This window comes from Hyla sarda, chromosome 2, assembly GCF_029499605.1.
Source record: "Hyla sarda isolate aHylSar1 chromosome 2, aHylSar1.hap1, whole genome shotgun sequence".
Classification (NCBI taxonomy): Eukaryota; Metazoa; Chordata; class Amphibia; order Anura; family Hylidae; genus Hyla; species Hyla sarda.
The window spans coordinates 308,810,352-308,834,924 of NC_079190.1; the positions used below are offsets into that span (position 1 = coordinate 308,810,352).

General features: G+C 44.0%; 1 protein-coding gene across 4 annotated transcripts in view; it reads right to left on the reverse strand.

Moving 5' to 3' along the window:
- DEF6 (DEF6 guanine nucleotide exchange factor) overlaps positions 1 to 24,573 on the reverse strand; it is a 336,873-nt gene that overhangs the window by 302,576 nt on the left and 9,724 nt on the right. Inside the window, exon 1 of one of the 4 annotated variants that reach the window (XM_056557666.1) lies at positions 11,196 to 11,275. The exons of the other annotated variants lie outside the window; for them this stretch is intronic. The gene's annotated coding sequence lies outside the window, so the exon portion shown is untranslated. Of the gene's footprint in view, positions 1 to 11,195; positions 11,276 to 24,573 lie in introns of those variants that run through there. 4 annotated transcript variants of the gene reach the window in all.

Here is a 24,573-nt window from a genome sequence, read left to right on the forward strand (position 1 = left end):
AATTGTAAGTTTTATTTTCTAAATGTAATTTTTTTGTGCATATATATTGCATCCATCCCATCCCCTGTGCCATTTCTTTACCCCCCTCATCCCCCATGCCATTTCTTTACCCTCCCCATCCCCCATGCCATTTCTTTACCCCCCATCCCCCATGCCATTTCTTTACCCCACCCCCATCCCCCATGCCATTTCTTTACCCCCCCATCCCCCATGCCATTTCTTTACCCCCCCCATCCCCCATGCCATTTCTTTACCCCACCCCCATCCCCCATGCCATTTCTTTACCCCCCCATCCCCCATGCCATTTCTTTACCCCCCCCATCCCCCATGCCATTTCTTTACCCCCCCCATCCCCCATGCCATTTCTTTACCCCCCATCCCCCATGCCATTTCTTTACCCCCCCCATCCCCCATGCCATTTCTTTACCCCCCCCATCCCCCATGCCATTTCTTTACCCCCCCATCCCCCATGCCATTTCTTTACCCCCCCATCCCCCATGCCATTTATTTACCCCCCATCCCCCATGACATTTCTTTACCCCCCCATCCCCATGACATTTCTTAAACCCCTGATCCCTCGTCCTCTGTGCAATCGGCCCCGCCCCTTTTTTTTTTAGCTCCACCCCCACATAGCCACACCCACGATCGGTATTTTTCTGAGGGAAAGGTGGCAACTCTACTGTTTGGGTACACATTGCATCATGGGTGCTCTCCCCAGCGGACAGCGCCAGAAATGTCATAACCATTCTTTTTGTGTTTTTTTTTCGTTTCAGATCCGTGTATGCAGAGGATTACTGCGGATTCGATGGATTATGGCGGATTATTTTTTTTTCCTTTAATAAAATGGTTAACGAGGGCTGTGGGGGAGTGTTTTTTTAAATAAAATAATTTTTCCAATGTGTTGTGTTTTTTTTTTTATTGAATTTTCAGGGTTAGTAGTGGAAGCTGTCTTATTGACGGAATCCATTTCTAAACCAGGGCTTAGCGTTAGCCCCAAAAACAGCTAGCGCTAATCCCCAATTATTACCCCGGTACCCACCGCCACAGGGGTGCCGGGAAGAGCCGGTACCAACAGGCCCGGAGCGTCAAAAATGGCGCTCCTGGGCCTAGGCGGTAACAGGCTGGCATTATTTAGGCTGGGGAGGGCCAGTAACAATGGTCCTCGCCCACCCTGGTAACGTCAGGCTGTTGCTGTTTGGTTGGTATCTGGCTGAGAATGAAAATACGGGGAACCCTATGCGTTTTTTTTTTTTTAATTTTTTATTTAAATAAAAAAAAAACGCATAGGGTTCCCCGTATTTTCATTCTCAGCACAATACCAACCAAACAGCAACAGTCTGACGTTACCAGGGTGGGCGAGGGCCATTGTTACTGGCCCTCCCCAGCCTAAATAATGCCAGCCTGTTACCGCCTAGGTCCAGGAGCGCCATTTTTGACGCTCCGGGCCTGTTGGTACCTGCTCTTCCCGGCACCCCTGTGGCGGTGGGTACTGGGGTAATAATTGGGGGTTAGCGCTAGCTGTTTTTGTGGCTAGCACTAAGCCCTGGCCTAGTAATGGATTCCGTCAATAAGACAGCTTCCACTACTAACCCTGAAAATTCAATAAAAAAAAAAAAAAAACACAACACATTGGAGACATTATTTTATTTAAAAAAACACTCCCCCACAGCCCTCGTTAACCATTTTATTAAAGGAAAAAAAAATTAATCCGCTGTAATCCATCAAATCCGCAGTAATCCTCTGCATACACGGATCTGAAACGAGAAGAAAAAAAACACAAAAAATTGGTTATGACATTTTTGGCGCTGTCTGCTGGGGAGAGCACCCATGATGCAATGTCTACCCAAACAGGGAGCCACCAATTGGTGCAAAACTACAACTCCCAGCATGCCCAGACAGCCTTTGGCTGTCTGGGCATGCTGGGAGTTGTAGTTTAGCAACAGCTGGAGTCTCCCTGTCTGGGTAGACTTTGCCAGAAGGGTCTGTTCACATTATACAAAACGTACAATGTGAACAGAGCTTCAGATTAACTAGCCTTGTTCCCTTCTGTAGCTCCGCCCCCCTAATGACGTCATCACTAGGGGGCGGAGCTACACGGACCGGCCCGGGACTCGAGGGAAGTAAGCTGGACTTCGTCTTCTGTATACACTGTATACAGCTATCTATAGATAGCTGTATATAGTGTATACCGCCCAAAGGGTTAACCTACACTGTCCAGCAGTGTAAGTTAACTCTTCCCTTGCTGGGCTTGCACATAGCGCACAGCTCAGCAAGGGGTTAAGTGAGCCAGCAATGTGTATACTGTATACGCATTGCAGGCTCACTGTAAGTTCTTGCTGGGCAGTAGATATACGATGTATACCTACGGCTCAGCGTCAGCTGTTCTCAAGACTCTGTAGCCCTGAGAACAGCTGATCCCGACATTCACATCAGGAGGATCACAGCGGGTGTCAGGAGGAGTGACATCCGCTGGGATCTGTCCCTTACTGCAGGTACTAATACTCCCAACATGGAGAACACTCTGCTCCATGCTGGGAGCTGTAGTACCTGCATTAATAGACATATCGCAGCTAGTGTAACTTCTGACACCCGCTGCGATCTGTCTATTAATGCAGGTACTACAGTTCCCAGCATGGAGCACAGTGTACTCCATGTTGGGAGTGGTAGTACTTGTAGTAAAGGAAAGATCACTGCAGGTTATCACTCCTGACACCCGCTGTGATCCTCCTGTATAATGTATGGATGCGGCGGCCGCTCTCCTATGGTCGCCTGCACGGCCGTATATATACACATATTCCTATTTCTCACAGAGAGCTGTGATTGGCTGGAACCATCTGGCCAATCACAGCTCTGCGGGAAATATGAATATGTGTATATATATGTGAGTGCAGGGGACCATAGAAGAGCAGCCGCCGCATCTATACATTATACAAGAGGATCGCAAGGGACCCCTGCGATCTGTCAATTAGTACAGGTAACTACTACTCCCATCATGGAAGAGTGTGTTCCATGTACTACCTAAAAAATGTTTTATAATAAAGTGAAAAACACGCACACACTACATTTTTACTATTGTCGGCTACATTTTTAGTGCTTTACCCGCTCACATAAATTGATCCCTGTTTAAAAATGAATAAACATTTCATAATAAAAAAGATACATTTCGTTAGATACAATTTTTTCCATCACTACTGTATTATTTATTATGATTTTTTTATGGTACCCTACGAAATTTTTATAAAAAAGGTATGTCCATAATTTTTTAGGATCGCTAAAGTCCAAAAAAAAAAATAAAAAATTTACCGAATGTACTCAATACCGAATGTATCCGAAAAAAATCAGCCCGAATACCCGAATACCGAATGTATCCGCAAAATCTAAACTGAAAATATTGCCGAAGCGAAATTTTTTTCCAAAATGAAAAAAGGAAACGAAATGAACCGAAAATTTTTCTAGTGCACAAGTCTAGTTTCTACACCAGCACAGACGGGGGTTCTTTACTGTAAGAGCAGTGAGACTGTGGAATTCTCTCCCAGAGGAGGTGGTCAAGGGGTCTGGATGCATTTTTGGAGAGTAAGAACATTGCTGGTTATGTAAATTAGAATTATAGTGTGGTAGCCCTTGGGGGGGGAGTACTTGTAGTGGGGTATTGTTTCGGTAAATGAGGGGTTAATGTTAACCCTATAGTTCGTGACAGCAGGCTGAGGGCTAGTATGATGAGGCAATTCTCCGGCCTATCGCGGCCCTTCCCAGTAACGATAGGTGCATGTAATAAAATGACTGAAGATCCACAAAGTAGTTGAACTTTAACTTGAAGAACTTTACTAAGATGTTTGCGGTACATCCATTGAACAATAACAGTCTCAGGCAGACAGTCTCTATATAGCTCAATGACTGACAATTGTTGCGGACCTTGAATTAAATTAAAGTCTCTGAATTTAGGGTAATTATTGCAGAGCCGTCCGGATTTATGGGATAGATAAGGTCCGGTGATCCTGCAGAGTGCTTAGGGATTGATACACTCGCGATCCTGAATATATCAGCCGTTGCCGCAAGGCTCAGGCTTAACTCACTGCGATAGACAGCTGCACAGATCCTGCTCATTTGACAGCCCGGGAACAAGAGAGAGAACAATGGCCGCCGCTCCCTTATATGGGCAGGGGCGGGGTGAATCTGATTGGTCCGAACATCCGTCATTCACTGTTACACAGTGTGATGGGTAGCATACGTCACAGGGACCTCCAAAGGTCCTTAAGCAGAAATATCATAGAGTTCACCTGACCAAGTGACCCGCAGGTCCTGCTACGCTATAGACAGGTAATTAACTATTTATAGACATTGATATCATATTTACATGCTTCCCAAATAAATTATTAGTGCAATAACTATCTGGATGAGAGGTGACCAGGGGTGAACTAGACAATGGGGACCCCGACGTCCTAGGGACTCTGACTAAGGGGACCCACACACGCAGGTACCGGATAGGATACAGTACCGGGACACCACAAACCCCCTTACTTAAGATAAGTCGACCTCGACGCCTGTCCCCTAAGACAGAGGGAATAGGACTAGGACAGGATGATCTATAAATTTGCTATACATCCTAAGTAAACATTGAACACATTTACATTCTCTGGTACTCTTACTAGTATATGGACTAGACAATAGAAATCTATCTAGACATTGGTGCTATATAGACATGCATGTTATATAGACATTAACAAAGCTATCTATCCTTTAGTTTCTAGCTTCTTAGACATTTTTATTAAGCTTACTATACATTCTAAGCTTACTAGACAATTAGGCAGCTATCTGACATGTAGTTGCTAGCTCCTAAGACATTTTTATTAGCTCTCTACACATTCTTGGAGGCTAAACTAAACATTAATATAACTCTCTATACATGAGACTATCTAGACATTAGTTCAGCTCTATATACCTTTAGTGTCAAGCTTACTAGACAATTTTATTATCTCACACATTTTATTCGCCAACAATTAGTTAGCCGTTAGTACACAAAAGGTTATACTGGCTAGCCAGAAGCTAGGCCACAGTAAAGGTGGCTGCTAGGGTCTATCGGTTACACGCTACTTACCCCTAGAGCACTTTCAAAACAACCTAACTAGGTTATTCTTAGAATTACGTGTTTAATTCTGTATTAGCAAGAGCACCTACTGGCCAGGCAGAGCATCTCACACACGCAATGAAGGAGAAGAAGAAGTGTACCTAACAGTGGCAGGAATTGGGTATCAATATGCTACAATTCCTAAGTGTTTTCTTAAGTGAGATATTTATTTTGATGTATGTACTAGAGAAACTTAAGGTAGTACATATAAGTTAGTAATCTAGGGTACTATGTGTGCAAGTACCATTTTAAGGGGCAATGTTCCCTATTGTTTTTATTGAGACAGGTGCTAGCGATGGGTGACAGCAATAATACTACCCTCAGAGAAGCCAGGGTGTCACCTGTTGAGTTACCTACTAAACACCTTTAGCATTTTATACATTTATATGTACAAGAATTATTTATGTTTTTAGTGTTGAGTGTACACGTGCAGTACGTTGATATTTTCTGTGTACAGCTCTGACTCACTTTTTATGTACATAGACATTAGACTATTTTTATATGTACAAACCTTTACTTTTTTTTTTTGTACACAGACACGAGGATACCTTCCTGTGTACAAGAATTATACACATATTTACTATACAGACTCACACAATCATCAACACTCCAACATAGTTCAGGCGCATAACACCTGATAAGTGCAACATTTAGCATAAGAGTTCTTATGAAGCTGCTGGTATATACATAAAATAGACGTTTAAGGATCAGCAGTCCACCTACACTAGGAGTCCATGGGAAATATACAAATTGGCGTATAAGGATCAGCAGTCCACCTACACTAGGAGTTCATAGGAAGGGAAAGATAAACACGGCCTTGACCACAACTCAGACTGGTACAGTCCTTAATGAATCTCCTACAGGCTAGGAGTCCCTTGACTTAATAGTCAGGCACAAGCTTAGTGGTTACGTTGCTGAACTTTGAACTGGAACAATCTTAGCACAGTCCTGCTAGGCACAATTCTTGAACTTGCTTGCTGCAAAATAAAAGTGGTTAACATAAGAAACAATGGGACATTACTTTAGAGTCTCTTTAGAGGATATTCTTCTTTACCCTTGTTGTGCCTCTCTTGGTTCCTCTGTATCTGCCAACATCAGGGGCAGGATTAGATTTGACATAGCTTTGCCACACCACATTAGTGAGGATGGAGTTGTGGAAAGCAGCTTGAGAAGGGGTTATAGGCTTACTAGCCGGGATCAAAGTGGGGCAATAGGGCTTGAGTACCATCTCCAAACTAGGATGGACCCACGACTCTTTTGTTGGTACCCTGGAAGCAGGCAAACTCTCCATGTCAGAAGAGGGCCTTGGTACATACGTTGGTACCTGTGCAGGAGGCAAACTCTCCGAGAGGGCCTAGGTACGGTCCTTGGTGCCCGCAATTTGGGCTTACTTTCCTGAACTTGAGCAAGACTTGACTCTCGACGATCTGTAGAAAATTAAGAACTTGGCTCTTTGCTGTACATAGAAGATGATGAGCTTGACTCTTTGCTGTACATAGAAAATGATGAACTTGTCTCTTTGCTGTACATAGAAGAGAATCAACTTGGCTGTTGAGGCTCCTCCTCCTTGGGTACACTGATGGAGGCTTTAGGAGCAGACCTTTTCGGCCTCAAGTTGAAGGGATCGGACTCCCAATCTGTTGATGGGAAATATTTGAAGGGAAGCTGTGTTGGGGCTGTTGGTCTGGTGACCGCTGCAGCCCATTCTCTACGAAGGCACTGGTCGGGGGTGTACTCCACAATTGCACCCACCTCCAAGGTGTAGAACTTTTTATATGGTCTTTGCACTGCTCGCCGGTTTAAGAGGATGGTCTGCCCAGTGTGGCAGTCAAGGAGTGTCCCATAACCTCTGACCTTGTCGAACTTGGCCACAGTTGCTCTTCTTCTTTCTAATGGCTCCTCCCCTTCTCGGGGGTGATCCCATTTACCAATGTACAATGCCTCCATTTTTTGGGTATTTTCTTGATACCGCAATTTTTCTTCATAAGGCAAATGCACGTGCTTGGGGGCATATTGTTCTTTATGTCGGGCCTTTAGCTTTTCCATCAATTCGGCCAGCTCGGCTTCTTGACGGGCCCTTTTCCTTTTAGCAGTTGAGATTGGTGGGAGTGACTTCCCAGGTAATGGTTGAAGTACTCTGTGCATGTACTCGATCAGCTCTGGCTCATCTCCGAACACCCATTGCGGCAATTTTGGTTAGCACAGTCATGCACTTGGCAAGCTTGATCGAGGTATGACCTCAGGACTGGATGAGGAAGATTAGGCCGCCTCTGGCTGGGTACTCACAGCAGACTCCTCCAACGTGATCTCGGCCCACGAGCCCCAGGTTCTGTGGTGAGGGGACAATCTCACCGGTGATGCACCTCCAGGTGTCCCTGTGCTTTCCGCTGGAGGTGTCTCTTGCCAATCGTTGTCATCATCAGGCAGTGGGGGAAGATTGCAGGCCCCCTCTTCGTCTAATGACAACCGCTGCAGATGGTCAGCAAGCTCTTGAAAAAGTTGGGCTGTGACTGCCACAACTTTCCGTGTTTCCGGCACCATTTTGCCAACTTCACCACGTGGAATGCTGCTCTCCGCCATGTCTGTACTCTCCATGCAGACTGAAGAGGTCACTGTGTGTGGCGTCTTTTATAGTGGGCTTCTCCAAAATGGCGCCCGGCAGGAAGGACACTATCGGTGCAGCCCCGACTTCCGGTCCCTCCAGAAATGACTCCTGTATCTCTGAGTTTCCTTTTGGCTCCGACACTGCAACTTGGTGGCCACGCCCAGGGGCGGGGCATGGTGCAGCTCGGGCTTTCTACACGCGCTTTTCTGGCAGCAGTTCGGTTCCGCCTGTGCCGACCGGACCAAAGGATCGCAGCATAAACTCATTGCGCAGTTTACACAATTTAGTTGTAACAGAATTTTCGCCTCCCACCTTACTTTTCTCTTGGCCCCCTTGTATGGTGGTGCACCACAAGCACCGTTCCTGTACACAGCAACACGGTTTACAGCACATGAATAAAGTTATTTTTCTGGGGGGCAGTACACTTTCACTAATGGCGACTGTAGTAGGCACACACTCGTATCCTGTTCGTGCAACGCCAAAAAGGCTTTGTGGTAGCCCTTGGAGGGCACTTGTAGTGGGATATTGTTTCGGTAAATGAGGGGTTAATGTTAACCGTATAGTTCGTGATGCCAGGCTGAGGGCTAGTATGCTGAGGCAATTCTCCGGCCTATCGCCGCCCTTCCCAGTAACGATAGGTGCATGTAATAAAATGACTGAAGATCCACAAAGTAGTTGAACTTTAACTTGAAGAACTTTACTTAGATGTTTGCGGTACATCCAATGAACAATAACAGTCTCAGGCAGACAGTCTCTATATATCTCAATGACTGACAATTGTTGCGGACCTTGAATGAAATTAAAGTCTCTAAATTTAGGGTAATTATTGCAGATCCGTCCGGATTTATGGGATAGATAAGGTCCGGTGATCCTGCAGAGTGCTTAGGGATTGATACACGATCGCGATCCTGAATATATCAGCCGTTGCTGCAAGGCTCAGGCCTAACTCACTGCGATAGACAGCTGCGTAGATCCTGCTCGTTTGACAGCCCGGGAACAAGAGAGAGAACAATGGCCGCCGCTCCCTTATATGGACGGGATGAATCTGATTGGTCCGAACATCCGTCATTCACTGTTACACAGTTTGATGGGCAGAATACGTCACAGGGACCTCCAAAGGTCCTTAAGCAGAAAACCATAAAGTTCACCTGACCACGTGACCCGCAGGTCCTGCTACGCTATAGACAGGTAATTAACAATTTATAGACATTGATATCATATTTACATGCTTCCCAAATAAACTATTAGCGCTATAACTATCTGGATGAGAGGTGACCAGGGGTGAACTAGACAATGGGGACCCTGATGTCCTAGGGACTCTGGCTAAGGGGACCCACACACGCAGGTACCGGATAGGATACGGTACCGGGACACCACAATAGGGACAGAACGTTGATCCAGGGATTTATTCTGACTGCCATATTTGGAGTCGGGAAGGAATTTTTTACCTCTAGTATGAGTTTTTTTTTTCCTTCCTCTGTATTAACTCAGTAGGGACTCATTAGGGATATAGGTTGAACTCTGGTCTTTTTTCAACCTTATGAACTATGTTACTATGAATATTTTCATGGATTTCATGATGGATTTACCCAATTCCGAGGGTATAACTGTACTGTTGGTAATAGTGAACAGATTCACCAAACAATGCCATTTGGTACCACCCCAGAAACTTAACTCTGCTCAAGCGTTAGCGGACTTGTTTGTCAGACACATTGTCCCTTACCATGGGTTACCTGTTAATGTTGTTTATGATAGCAGGGTACAATTTGTGTCCAAATTCTGGCAGGCGTAATGTAAAAGACTAAGGGTTGAAATATCCCTTTCTTACGCGTTTCACCCTCAGTCCAATGGCCAAACAGAAAGAATGAACCAGAGTATTGAGCAATATCTTCAGTGTTATTTTACTGACAAGCAAAATGAGTGGGTTTCATACTTGGCATTGGCCGAATTTGCCATCAATAATCAAGAAAACTCTTCTACTGGTATGTCACCTCTTGTCCAGAAGCTTTTAGTAACACTCCAGAGATGGATAACTCAATAAACAAACTGTGCAAAGTTTAGGCATACTTGTGGCACAGGGTTTAATGTTGGGAACAAAGTTTGGTTGTGTACAAAAAACCTTTGTTTAAAAGTACAATCAAGAAAATTTGGGCCTTACAAGTTTTTTGGGCCTTACAAGTTTTTAGAGGTTATAAAATGAAATTACAAGCTTCTTTAAAGGTACATAATGTGTTTGATTGTTCCCTTTTGAAGGTCTACATTCCATCTCTGACTCTGCCGGTTAGACCTCCACCTCCGGTGGAGACTGATGGTGAGATGGAATATGAAGTTGGAAAGATTTTGGACAGTCACAAGTTCCAAAATTCCTTACAATATTTGGTAGGTTGGAAGGGTTATGGTCCAGTGGAGAGGTTATGGGTTCCATCTTCTGCTATACATGCTCCTAGGCTTATCAGATGATGCGGTTCCCAGCTCTGGAAGGTGTATCCCTGATCACCTGCCTATATAAGCTAGGAGCAGTGATCAGTTTATTGTCAGTGAAAGGTTATACCTTAGCTGACACCTCCTACTTACTGGCTACCTGCTTGTTTATTGATGTTTGGCTTTTCCCTTGACTATTCTCTTGCTCTGCATTCCTGTACTCTGATATTTCCTGGTAACGACCTTGGCTAGACTGACATTGATTTAACAGTGTGTATGTCCTGGTGTATCTCTGTTAGTTTGTGTGACTCCAGCTGTTTCCTGACTCCTACAGATTTTTTGTATTTTATTATTTTGACAACACTGCCCTCGCACTTGGTAGGGAGGGTTTGTCATTGTGGTTATCAATCCGTCACTTAGGGCGGATAGGCAATAGGTAGGGACAGTGGATGTGGGTTATTTAGGGCATTATTGTTCCCTGCCCCATACGTGATATAAAAAAGGAGAAAAAAAAAGAGATGCAGAAGAAATAGATTAAGAAATGTGTGCTAGAAACCCCAGGCAAGTTTATAGCTAAAGGAGAATAAACTTTTAGTCACTGAATTATGCTGAGGACATCTGCTAGAAAATAAAATGTCAGTAGGGCAGCAGAGATAATAGTATGAAAATATAAAAGCCTTCATAGTCAAACTAACAGTTTAAATTATAGTAAGTAAAGAGTAGAGATAACAGACACTGAAACATGTATAGTTATATGACAGTTCCACACCCTCACAACTTCCTCCTCTATTTCCTGCCCTGCTGAGGTTTTCCTGCAGCCTAAAATTGCTAGATACTAGATAAGTACACACATATATGTCTAATACTTTGGTAAGCACATTCAAAGATGTACCTCAAGAAGCATGTTAAAGACATTAAAAAATATGTATTCAAGTGTAAAAACACGCTTAAAAGAACACCACAAATACATGACATACATTGCAACTGTATGCACATAATACAATTTATTGAAATATTAAATACAATACAACCAAAAGTTCTTACATTTAAAAGTTCTGTAATGAATGAGTAATTAATTCATGAAGGAGTTAGCCCAAACGTAACATGTCTAGATGCTGAGATTCCAAAGGGGGAGATTTATCATAACCTGTGCAGAGGAAATGTTGACTAGTTGCCAGTGGCAACCAATTAGGTCGCTTCTTTCATTTTTAAAGAGGCCTGTAAGAAAATGAAAGAAGCGATCTGATTGGTTGCTATGGGCAACTGGTCAACTTTTTCCTTTGCACAGGTTTTGATAAATCTCCCCCTTTGTATCTGCAAATGTTCCAGCTGTTAGACCCCAACCATACCAGACTTAAGAGCTGGTTTTCAGAATTAGAAAAACAGAGCTGATTTCTTGTGCTGCTATTGTCAGGTGTGGTGCTGTTTTTATATTAATATAATATAGATATTAGCATCTGAAGCGAAAGTGAAAGTATCCCGGCTGCTCAGTCGGGCTGTTCGAGACAGCCGCTGTGAAATTGCGGCGTCCCGAACAGCTTACAGGACACCGGGAGGGCCCTTACCTGCCTCCTCGTGTCCAATCGGTGAATGACTGCTCTGTGCCTGAGATCCAGGCAGGAGCAGTCAAGCGCCGATAACACTGATCACAGGCGTGTTAATACACGCCAGTGATCTGTGTAAAAGATCAGTGTGTGCAGTGTTATAGGTCCATATGGGAGCTATAACACTGCAAAAAGAACGTAAAAAAAAGTGTTAATAAAGATCATTTAACCCCTTCCCTAATAAAAGTTTGAATCACCCCCCTTTTCCCATAAAAAATAAAACAGTGTAAATAAAAATAAAAATAAACATACGTGGTATCGCCGCGTGCGTAAATGCCTGAACTATATAAATATATCATTAATTAAACCGCACGGTCAATGGCGTACATGTAAAAAATTCCAAAGTACAAAAAAGCGTATTTTTGGGCACTTTTTATACCATTAAAAAATGAATAAAAAGTGATCAAAAAGTCAGATCAAAACAAAAATGGTACCAATAAAAACTTCAGATCACAGCGCAAAAAATGAGCCCTCATACCGCCCTGTACGTGGAAAAATAAAAAAAGTTATAGGGGTCAGAAGAGGACATTTTTAAACGTATACATTTTCCTGAATGTAGTTATGATTTTTTCCAGAAGTACGACAAAATGAAACCTACAGGGTACCATTTTAACCACATGGACCTACAGAATAATTATAAGGTGTCATTTTTACTGAAATATGCACTGCGTAGAAACGGAAGCCCCCAAAAGTTACAAAATGGCGTTTTTTCTTTGATTTTATTTTTTTTCCGTTTTTTCTGTGGATTTTTGGGTAAAATGACTAATGTCACTGCAAAGTAGGATTGGTGATGCAAAAAAAAAAGCCATAATATGGATTTTTAGGTGGAAAATTGAAAGGGTTATGATTTTTAAAAGGTAAGGAGGAAAAAATAAAAAAGCAAAAACTGAAAAACCCTGCGTCCTTAAGGGGTTAATGATGTACCAAAGATCATATGTGTGACAACCCCTTTAGAGATGTTAGAGAGCCTATAATTATTTATACTAGCACAAAATGTGGTTAAAGGTGTGAAGGTGACTTGAATAATGATGATGCTATAATAATGAATAATGATGATGCTAATAATGTTTAGCCCAGTGATGGATAAACATTACAGTACTCAATACTGCTGCATGTTGCTGTTGTTCTCCAGTGTACCTGAGAGAGATAAGAGAGCAGGAATCCTGCTAACATTATTGCTGTTAGTCCTTTCCAACAGTGAAATAGAGTCAGGGAAAACTGACAATTAGAGAAGGAGCCTGCACAGGGGAAAGCTGGATACTATTCAGTATAATGGCCAGTGATACTGCTATTCCTTGTGTACACACAACTCATTCTAAACAATCACCTGAAATAACAGTTAACATTTTTTTTTATTTTAATAAAATATTCAATTTGTCAATACAAAAATGTGTAAGTTAATCATTTAGCAAATATTAAAACTACCAAAATTTTGCAAATATAACAACCACATTTATATACCATGCCCCCCACACACACATCTTTTAACATTAACATTCCACTTTCTGTTAATCTTTCCAATCTCCCTTAATTATTGATCATCTGCAAATATGCTATTTCAGAGCAGTGTAAACAACTTAACCAAAGGCAATTTTGACTATGTCTTATTATTATTAAATTGGCCTGTCTCCGGCACCTCTGCCAAGTTCCCCATATGCTTTCTTATTTTATTTGTTAAGTTCCCCAAAAACTCAATCTATTTATTTCTAAATAAGAATTGAATTTGTGAGGCCCAAAACATAATCGAATATCAGGGGAAGGAAATTTCTGCTTGCACCCAAAGTCTGCAGAAGGATTCCAGTTTTAGGCTGGGTTCACACTACGTTTTGTCCCATACGGGAGCGCATACGGCAGGAGGGAGCTAAAACCTCGCGCTCCCGTATGTGACCGTATGCGCTCCCGTATGCCATTCACTTCAATGAGCCGACCGGAGTGAAACGTTCGGTCCGGTCGGCTCATTTTTGCACCGTATGCGCTTTTACAACCGGACCTAAAACCGTGGTCAACCACGGTTTTAGGTCCGGTTGTAAAAGCGCATACGGCGCAAAAATGAGCCGACCGGACCGAACGTTTCACTCCGGTCGGCTCATTGAAGTGAATGGCATACGGGAGCGCATACGGTTACATACGGGAGCGCGAGCTTTTAGCTCCCTCCTGCCGTATGCGCTCCTGTATGGGACAAAACGTAGTGTGAACCCACCCTTACTCTGACTCTCTTCCTTCCCAAAATCAATACTTCTGCAAGGATTTGTCTATCCATTACCTCTACCATAGCAAGTGGCATTCCATAAACGTAAAAAAAGAATTGATCAACCTAGAACATCTCTCTGCCCTGGATAACATTAAAACTTCTCATGCTGCCACTTTTCTTTAACCCCTTAAGGACCAGGCCATTTTACACCTTAGGACCAGAGGTTTTTTTTGCACATCTGTCCACTGTCACTTTAAACATTAATAACTCTGGAATGCTTTTAGTTATCATTTTGATTCCGAGATTTTTTTTTTCGTGACATATTCTACTTTAACATAGTGGTAAAATTTTGTGGTAACTTGCATCCTTTCTTGGTGAAAAATCCCCAAATTTGATGAAAAATTAGAAAATTTTGCATTTTTCTAACTTTAAAGCTCTCTGCTTGTAAGGAAAATGGATATTCCAAATAAAACATTTTTTGATTCACATAAACAATATGTCTACTTTATGTTTGCATCATAAAATTGACGTGTTTTTACTTTTGGAAGACACCAGAGGGCTTCAAAGTTCAGCAGCAATTTTCCAATTTTTCACAAAATTTTCATACTCACTATTTTTCAGGGACCAGTTCAGGTTTGAAGTGGATTTGAAGGGTCTTCATCTTAGAAATTCCCCACAAATGACCCCATTATAAAAACTGCACCCCTCAAAGTATTCAAAATGCCATTCAGTCAGCGCTTTAACCCTTTAGGTGTTTCACAGGAATAGCAACAAAGTGAAGGAGAAAATTCACAATCTTCATTTTTTACACTCGCATGTTCTTGTAGACCCAATTTTTGAAGGAAAAAATGTATACTTATATTTGTAGCCCAATTTCTCTTGAGTAAGCACATACCTCATATGTCTATGTAAATTGTTCGGCGGGCGCAGTAGAGGGCTCAGAAGCGAAAGAGCAACAAGGGGATTTTGGAGAGTGTGTTTTTCTGAAAGGGTTTTTGGGGGGCATGTTGCATTTAGGAAGCCCCTATGGTGCCAGAACAGCAAAAAAAAAAAAACCACATGCCATCCATTTTGGAAACTAGACCCCTTGAGGAACGTAACAAGGAATTAAGTGAGCCTTAATACCCCACAGGTGTTTCACGACTTTTGCATATGTAAAAAAAAATGTTTTTTTTTCACTAAAATGTGTGTTTCCCCCCAATTTCACATTTTTGCAAGGGTTAATAGCAGAAAATACCCGCCAAAATGTGTAACCCCATCTCTTCTGAGTATGGAGGTACCCCATAAGTTGACCTGAAGTGCACTACGGGCGAACTACAATGCTCAGAAGAGAAGGAGTCATATTTGGCTTTTTGAGAATAAATTTTGCTCGGGGGGCATGTCGCATTTAGGAAGCCCCTATGGTGCCAGAACAGCAAAAAAAAAAAAACAGATGGCATACCATTTTGGAAACTAGACCCCTTTGGGAACATAACAAGGAATAAAGTGAGCCTTAATACCCCACAGGAATTTCATGACTTTTGCATATGTAAAAAAAAAAAAAATTTTCACTAAAATGTGTGCTTCCCCCCAAATTTCACATTTTTGCAAGTGTTAATACCAGAAAAGACCGCCCAAAATTTGTAACCCCATCTCTTCTGAGTATGGAAATACCCCATGTGTGGATGTCAAGTGCTCTGCTGGCGCACTACAATGCTCAGAAGAGAAGGAGCGCCATTGAGCTTTTGGGAAAAAAATGGTTTGGAATGGAAGTCAGGGGCCATGTGCGTTTACAAAGCCCCCCGTGGTGCCAGAACAGTGGACCCCCACATGTGACCCTATTTTGGAAACTACACCCCTCACAGAATTTAATAAGGGGTGCAGTGAGTATTTACACCCCACTGGCGTTTGACAGATCTTTGGAACAGTGGGATGTGAAAATGAAAAATAACATTTTTCATTTTCACGGACCACTGTTCCAAAAATCTGTCAGACACCTGTCGGGCGTAAATGCTCACTGTACCCCTTATTACATTACGTGAGGGGTGTAGTTTCCAAAATGGGATCACATGTGGGTATTTCTTTTTTTGCGTTTATGTCAGAACCGCTGTTAAATCAGCCACCCCTGTGCAAATCACCAATTTAGGCCTCAAATGTACATGGTGAGCAGGACGGGGAAAACGAAAGTTAACCCCCCCCCCCGCCCCCTTTCTGCTATTGGTGGTTGCGTCTAGACCACCAATAGCAGGGATAGGAGGGGTGCCACCTCACTCCTATCGCTTCAGGGGGATCCTGGGTGTCCCCCTTACCTTCTGGGTTACCGGGTCACTATAGACCTGTAATGACCCGGAATCGCGCAAATCGCAAGTGGGAATTTGTGATTTGCCACGATCGTCGACATGGGGGGGTCTGATGACTCCCCTGGGCATTTGCACGGGATGCCTGCTGAATGGCGCACGGCGGGGACCAGAACTGCCCATGACGTAACTGTATGTCCTTGGTCCTTAAGACCCAGGGTGTCGGGACGTAACGTTATGTCATGGGTCCTGTAGGGGTTAAAGGGGTATTCCAGGCAAAAACTTTTTTTTATATATCAACTGGCTCCGGAAAGTTAAACAGATTTGTAAATTACTTCTATTAAAAAATCTTAATGCTTCCAATAGTTATTAGCTTCTGAAGTTTTCTGTCTAACTACTCAATGATGATGTCACGTCCCGGGAGCTGTGCATGATGGGAGAATATCCCCATAGGAGCTCCAGGACGTGAGTTATCAGAAAGCAGTTAGACAGAAAACAGCAATTCAACTTCAGAAGCTAATAACTATTGGAAGGATTAAGATTTTTTAATAGAAATAATTTGCAAATCTGTTTAACTTTCCGGAGCCAGTTGATATATATAAAAAAAAGTTTTGGCCTGGAATACCCCTTTAATATTCTGCATTCACTGGCTTCGTGTTAAGGGTATAGAAATTATACATCTTATATAGTGACCCCTGACCTACGATGGCCCCGACATACGATAAATTCAACTTACGATGGCCTCTCAGAGGCCATCGCATGTTGAAGGCAGCATCATCATTCGATGCTTTTGTATGTCGGGGTCCATCGCATAAACAGCTATCCGGCAGCGCATACTGCTTCAGCTGCCGCTGGATAGCTGTTTAAGGTGCCCTGTGTGCTGCGGTGATGATTACTCTTCTGTCCCCGGCTCTCCGGACCATCCTCTTCTGGATCCACTGCATTGCCGTCGCTCTCCTTTGTGTTGCCGTGCACGCCGTCCCGTCATCCAATAGGAGCGGCGTGCGCAGCGACGTGATGAAGAGCGACAATCCCAGGCAGCAGTGACACCCCGAGGACGCGGCGACAGCGATGGAGGGCGACATCCAGGGCAGCGGTGACGGTCCGGAGCGGTGGGGACAGGTGAGTATAACTTCCTATACATATCATTGCACGGATCCCTCAATATACGATGGTTTCAACTAACGATGGTTCATTTGGAACGAATTACCATCGTATGTTGAGGGATCACTGTATAAGATTTTAACCTCTTAAGGACCCTTGACGTACGTGTACGTCATGACACCCTGGTACTTAAGGACCCATGACGTATGTATATGTCATGGAGAATTCCGGCCCCCGCCACGCGCCGGGCGGGCATCGGACCGGGATGCCTGCAGAAATCATCAGACCCCCCCATGTCGGCGATCCCGGCAAATCACAAGTGAATTCACACTTGCGATTTGCGCGATTCCGGGTCATTACGGGTCTATGGTGACCCGGTGAGCCAGAATATAAGGGGCATCACGGTTGTCTAAGACACCTACGATCCCCCTGAAGGGATAGGAGGGAGGTGGCAGGGGTGCCACCCCTCCTATCCCTGCTATAGGTCGCCAGAAGTGACGACCAATAGCAGATCGGGGGCGGGAGGGTTAACTTTCATTTTCCCCGTCCTGCCCACCCACAGAAGGTGGGGCAGAACGGGGAAACAATGGGGACCGGCGCCGAAGACCCACTTACCGATCTGGGCGGGCAACAGAGGCTGCAGGCGACGGAGATCGGCGGGCGGCGATGTCGTTCGGCTGAAGCCGGTGAGTTGCCTAGCAACATCTGGAGGGAGGGTACAGTTTGAGACTAACTGTAGCCCTCCAGATGTTGCAAAACTACAACTCCCATCAGGCCCAGACAGCTGTTTGGGAATGCTGGAATATGTAGTTTTGCAACAGCTGGAGGGCTACAGTTAGAGACCACTATACAGTGGTCTCAAAACTGTATCCCTCCAGATCTTGCAAAACTACAACTCCTAGCATGCCCAAACAGCTGTTTGCTGTCTGGGCATGCTGGGATTTGTAGTTTTGCAACAGCTGGAGGACCACAGTTTGGAGATCACTTTGCAGTTTTCTCTAAAACTGTAACACTGCAGATGTTGCAAAACTGCAAATCCCAGCATGCCCAAACAGTTGTCTCGGCATGCTGGGAGTTATAGTTATGCAATAACTAGAGGTACACAACTACATCTCCTGCCCATAACTACCTACAACTACATGCCCTTCAGCGATCAGTACATGCTGGGAGTTGTAGTTTAGCAACAGCTGGAGGCACACTGGTTGGAAAATACTGAGTTAGGTAACAGAACCTAACTGAAGGTTTTCCAACCAGTGTGCCTCCAGCTGTTGCAAAAGTACAACTCCCAGCATGTCAGTACATGATGGAAGTTGTAGTTTTGAATCTGGAGGTTTGCCCCCCCCCCCCCCCATGTGAACGTACAGGGTACATTTACACAGGCAGGTTTACAGTAAGTTTCCTGCTTCAAGTTTGGGCTGCGGCAAACTCCTAGCGGGAAACTCACCGTAACATGCCCGTGGGAATGTACCCTTAAATCACTACACTACACTAACACATAATAAAGAGTAAAACACTACATATACACCCCTTATACTGTCCCCCCCCCCCCCAATAAAAATGAAAAACGTATTGTATGGCAGTGTTTCCAAAACGGAGCCTCCAGCTGTTGCAAAACAACAACTCCCAGCATTTCCGGATAGCCACTGACTGTCTAGGCATGCTGGGAATTTAGCAACAGCTGGAGACACCCTGTTTGGGAATCACTGGCGTAGAATACCCCTATGTCCACCCCTATGCGATCTCTAATTTAGTCCTCAAATGCGCATGGAGCTCTCTCAATTCGGAGCCCTGTCGTTTTTCAAGGAAACAGTTTAGGGTCACATATGGAGTATTTCCGTATTCGGCCAAAATTGCACTACAAATTTTGGAGGCTTTTTCTCCTTTTACCCCTTATGAAAAGGAAAAGTTGGGGGCTACACCAGCTTGTTAGTTTAAAAAAATAAAAATGTTTACACTAACATGCTGGTGTTGCCCCATACTTCTTATTTTCAAAAGCGTTAAAAGGAAAAAAAGACCCCCAAAATTTGTAACGCAATTTCTCCTGAGTACAGAAATACCCCATATGTGGGCGTAAAATGCTCTGCGTGTGCTCAGGCTCAGGAGTGAGAGTGCACTATGTACATTTGAGGCCTAAATTAAATGTAATTTTTCATTTGCACAGCCCACTGTTCCAAAGATCTGTCAAACGCCAGTGGGGTGTAAATACTCACTGCACCCCTTATTAAATTCTGTGAGGGGTGCAGTTTCCAAAATAGGGTCACATGTGGGGGGGGTCTACTGTTCTGGAACCACGGGGGGGGGCTTTGTAAACACACATGGCCCCTGACTTCCATTCCAAATTTTTTTTCCCCAAAAGCTCAATGGCACTCCTTCTCTTCTGAGCATTGTAGTGCGCCAGCAGAGCACTTGATGTCCACACATGGGGTATTTCCATACTCAGAAGAGATGGGGTTACAAATTTTGGGGGGAATTTTGGTCTATTACCCCTTGTAAAAATTTTTAATTTGAGAGAAAACTAGCATTTTTGTGAAAAAAAATTACACATCCAACTTTAACGAAAAGTCGTCAAACACCTGTGGGGTGTTAAGGCTCACTGGACCCCTTGTTACGTGCCTTGAGGGGTGTAGTTTGCAAAATAGTATGCCATGTAGTTTTTTTTTGCTGTCCTGGCACCATATTGACTTCCTAAATGGGACATGCCCCCCAAAAACCATTTCAGCAAAATTTGCTTTTCAAAAGCCAAATGTGACTCCTTCTCTTCTGAGCATTGTAGTTCGCCCGCAAAGCATTTTACGTCCTAAGATGGGGTATTTCCATACTCAGAAGAGATGGGGTTACAAATTTTGGGGGGCATTTTGTCCTATTATCCCTTGTAAAAAAAAATTCAAAAATGTTTTACAAATTTATTTGAGGGAAAACTAGCATTTTAGTGGGAAAAAAAATCATTTACACATCCAACTTAAACAAAAAGTCATCAAACACCTGTGGGGTGTTAAGGCTCACTGGACCCCTTGTTACGTACCTTGAGGGGTGTAGTTTCCAAAATGGTATGCCATGTGGGGTTTTCTGCTGTTCTGGCAATATAGGGGCTTCCTAAATGTGACCTGCCTCCCAAAAACCATTTCAGAAAAACTCACTCTCCAAAATCCCACTGTCGCTCCTTCCCTTCTGAGCCCTCTAGTGAACCCGCCGAACACTTGACATACACATATGAGGTATTTTCTTACTCGAGATAAATTGGGTTACACATTTTAGGAAGATTTCTCTCCTTTTACCCCTTGTAAAAATGCAATAACTGGGTCTACAAGAACATTGTAAAAAATGAAGATTTTGAATTTTATCCTTCAATTTGCTGCTATTCCTGTGAAACACCTAGAGGGTTAACAAACCTTTTGAATGTCATTTTGAATACTTTGAGGGGTGCAGTTTTTATAATGGGGTCATTTGTGGGGTATTTCTAATATGAAGGCCTTTCAAATCCACTTCAAAACAGAACTGGTCCCTGAAAAATGTTGATTTTGAAAATTTTGTGAAAAATTGGAAAATTGCTGCTATACTTTGAAGCCCTCTGATGTCTTCCAAAAGTGAAAACATGTCAACTTTATGATGGAAACATAAAGTAGACATATTGTATATGTGAATCAATATATAATTTATTTGGAATATTCATTTTTCTTATAAGCAGAGAGCTTCAAAGTTTAAAAAAAAATGCTAAATTTTCAATTATCGACAAAATTTTACCACTAACATAAAGTAGAATATGTCTCGAAATCAGAATGAAAGGTAAAAGCATCCCAGAGTTATTAATGCTTAAAGTGACAGTGGTCAGATGTGCAAAAAATGGGCGGGTCCTACAGTGAAAATTGGCTGGGTCCTTAAGGGGTTAAAACCCAAATACTCAAATGTCTCAGGCACTTCTTTGGGTTTCTCATATACCTGCCAGCGGCATTAGTATTGATTGTGACCAATACATTTTCAGGCCTGAGTATGTCTCATACTGATGAAAGATATCAACTACATATTCCAGAGATTACCAATGAGCAGCAAACAGCATCATCTGATTTTATCATCTCAACTCCGTGCCCCAAACTCCTTTATCCTTGGATCTTTCCTAATTATTGCCCCAACGGCTCCATCCCAAGAGTTAAAGGGGTACTCAGCAAACTGGAGCCGGCAGCTTGTGATGTCATAGCCCCATCCCTCATGACGTCACACCCCACCCCCTCAATGCAAGTCTATGGGAGGGGGCGTGGCAGCCTTAATGCCCCCTCCCATAGACCTGCATTGAGGAGGTGGGGCATGACATCATGAGGGGGTGGGGCTATGATGTCCCGAGCTCCCGGTGCCGGCTCCAGCGTTCGGAACAGTTTGTTCTAAACGCTGAGCAGTGGAGTACCCCTTTAAGAGCAGGGGGAGAGAGAGACCAACCCTACCTTGTTCCTAATGATAGAGAAAATTCCTCTGTGCCTTCCCAGTTGATCAAAACCTGAACACTGTTATACCTTATTTTAACTATTTGTATATTCTATAGCCCCCTCCAAATCCCATCTTCTTCATCATTGCACATTGGAACTCTCACTCTCCCTTGTGAATCGTCTTAGATGTGTCTAATGACAAGGTGGAGTGGTAGCCTGCATCCGATCCATTCTGAGTGTTATGAAATGCCTTCAATATGTATATAACTTAGTAACCTTCCTAGAATAAAATCACTCAGGTTGCTATGAATTAGACCAAGTTAAGGGTGCGATGATGAGTTCATTGTGGTGCCAGGTGCCAGATTTAAAAGAGGAGTATGAGTTTTTTAGGGTAATTTCCAGTACAGTGTTTTGCATTTAAAAACATTTTTTTGTTAGGAAAACACCACCACAGTTCAACAGTCATTGCAGCTAAAACCAGAAGCGAAATGTGAATGGGAAACATGTGGAAGGACTAATACCTCTTTCTAGATCTACATCTTGCTTTGGTTAAAATCTAGAACTGAAGGGGGGATTTACCAAGACTGGCATGTACCTCTGCCAGTGCAGCACTGCTCTGATCTGGAGGCCTATGTGAGGATTGCCTGCAACAGTAATCTCAGGTGTCATTTGAGCTACACTTTAAAGGTGAGAGGCAGGGGCTGGGACAGGAGGCTCGCCTTGCGGTGGACTGCCAGCTCGATTTTAAGATATAAGTACAAGCTTTTCCAAAGTTTACACTGCAGCAATTATATTGGAGCTGGAATTACCGCGATTGCTGGAACCAGACTGGCCCTCCAATGGGTCCTCAAAAAAGGATTTAAAGTTTGCTCATTCCAATTGCCAGGCTCTGTCATTGTGCCGCTCTGTGGCAGTGATTCTAATATCGACACATGTAATCTGCATGTCATACTGATAAACAGTATTATTTCACTCCCCTGCACACAGGGCCACCATCAGGGGGGTACAACCCATACACTTGTATGGAGCCCGGACCTTTTTTTTTTAGTCAGTGAGTGGGCCTGCCACCCACTCCTGACTGATAACTTACAGTCATCATGGGTCACACATGCTGGCGCTGCCGCGACAATGCTGCTTCTGCACATGGGATACCTCCGGGCCGGCCTGTCTCTTTAAATTTGCAGTGGCCGGCGGGAGGTACTACTTTCTCCTGCACGGCCGTTGCGCATTGATACAGCCGCCACCTGACAGTAGCGCTGTGGCGAAGGCTGAGCAGAGGAGAGTTTCTCTCCACTCCGCTGGCTCTGGCAGTAAGGTGACTAGGTGAGTGGTGGGGTGGCAGTCCTAAATAAGCTCAGCGCCGGTGCCAAAATAAATGTATATAAAAATATATGATCATTTGGGTCTGGGGGGGCCCGAGGCGAGCAGTCGCATAGCGCAGCAGGTGGCACTTGCAGCTGTGCTGGGGCCTGCTGCTAGTGCCTGGGCAAGAGATTTAATGAGGACCAGGAGGCATTCAGCCTCAGGCATAAACTAATGGGGGCAACAATTTGCAGCAAAAAGGGGCGTACAACAACTGTATTGTGGAAGTTGTGCCCCGACCCATATAGTTGTTATAGGCCCCTCTTTGCTAATAGTTTTCCTCCATATAGCTGTAGGTCTCTCTGAGAGGGGCCTACCACAACTATGGGTGAAGGGAGTGTGTCAACCACCGCATGAAGCGGTGGGTGACACGCCCCCTCAATACAACTCTATGGCAGAGCCAGAGATTGCTGAAGGCAGTGCTCCGGCTCTGCCATAGAGTTGTATTGAGGGGGTGTGTCAGCCGCCACTTTGTGTGATGGTCAACACGCCCCCTTCCAGCCAACTTCCAGGACCCATGCAGGAGATAGCGGGGGCCCCAGTGCTCGGACCCCCCCGCAATCTATAACTTATCCCCTATCCTTGTATAGGGGATAAGTTATTTTTTACCAGACAACTCCTTTAATACTTGCTCCCATATAGTTGTTGTAGGCCCGGGCCCCTCTCAGAGAGGCCAACAACTATATGTAAAACTACTAACAAAGGGGCCTACCCCAACTATATGAAACACATACCCTTAAACCACTCTATATAGCTATTATTGCATAACCCCTTAAAGGAGATATCCAGTGCTGAAAAACCTATCCCCTATCCTTAGAATAGGGGATAAGTTTCAGATCGCGGGGGGTCCGACCGCTGGGGCCCCCGCGATCTCCTGTATGGGGCCCTGGCAGCCCGCGGGAAGGGGGCGTGTTGACCATCACACAAAGTGGCGGCTGACACACCCCCTCAATACAACTCTATGGCAGAGCCGGAGCACTGCCTTCAGCAATCTCTGGCTCTGCCATAGAGTTGTATTGAGGGGGCGTGTCACCCACCGCTTCATGCGGTGGTTGACACACTCCCTTCCCTCGGGCTGCTGGGCCCCCGTACAGGAAATTGCGGGGAGCCCCAGCGGTCGGACCCCCCAAGATCTGAAACTTATCCCCTATCCTAAGGATAGGTTATAAGTTTTTCAGCACTGAACTACCCCTTTAACCCGTTAGGGACTCAGCAAATTTTCGTCTTTGCATTTTTGCTTTTTCCTCCTTCCCTTCTAAAAATTATAACACTTTCAATTTTGCACCTACAGACCCATATAAGGGCTTGTTTTTTGCGTCACCAATTGTACTTTGCAATGACATCACGTATTTTATAATATAACATGCGGCGAAACCAAAGAAAAATTATTTGTGGGGTGAAAAAATGGGAAAAGGAGTACTCCGGTGGAAAACTTTATTTTTTTTTTAAATCAACTGGTTTGTAAATTAC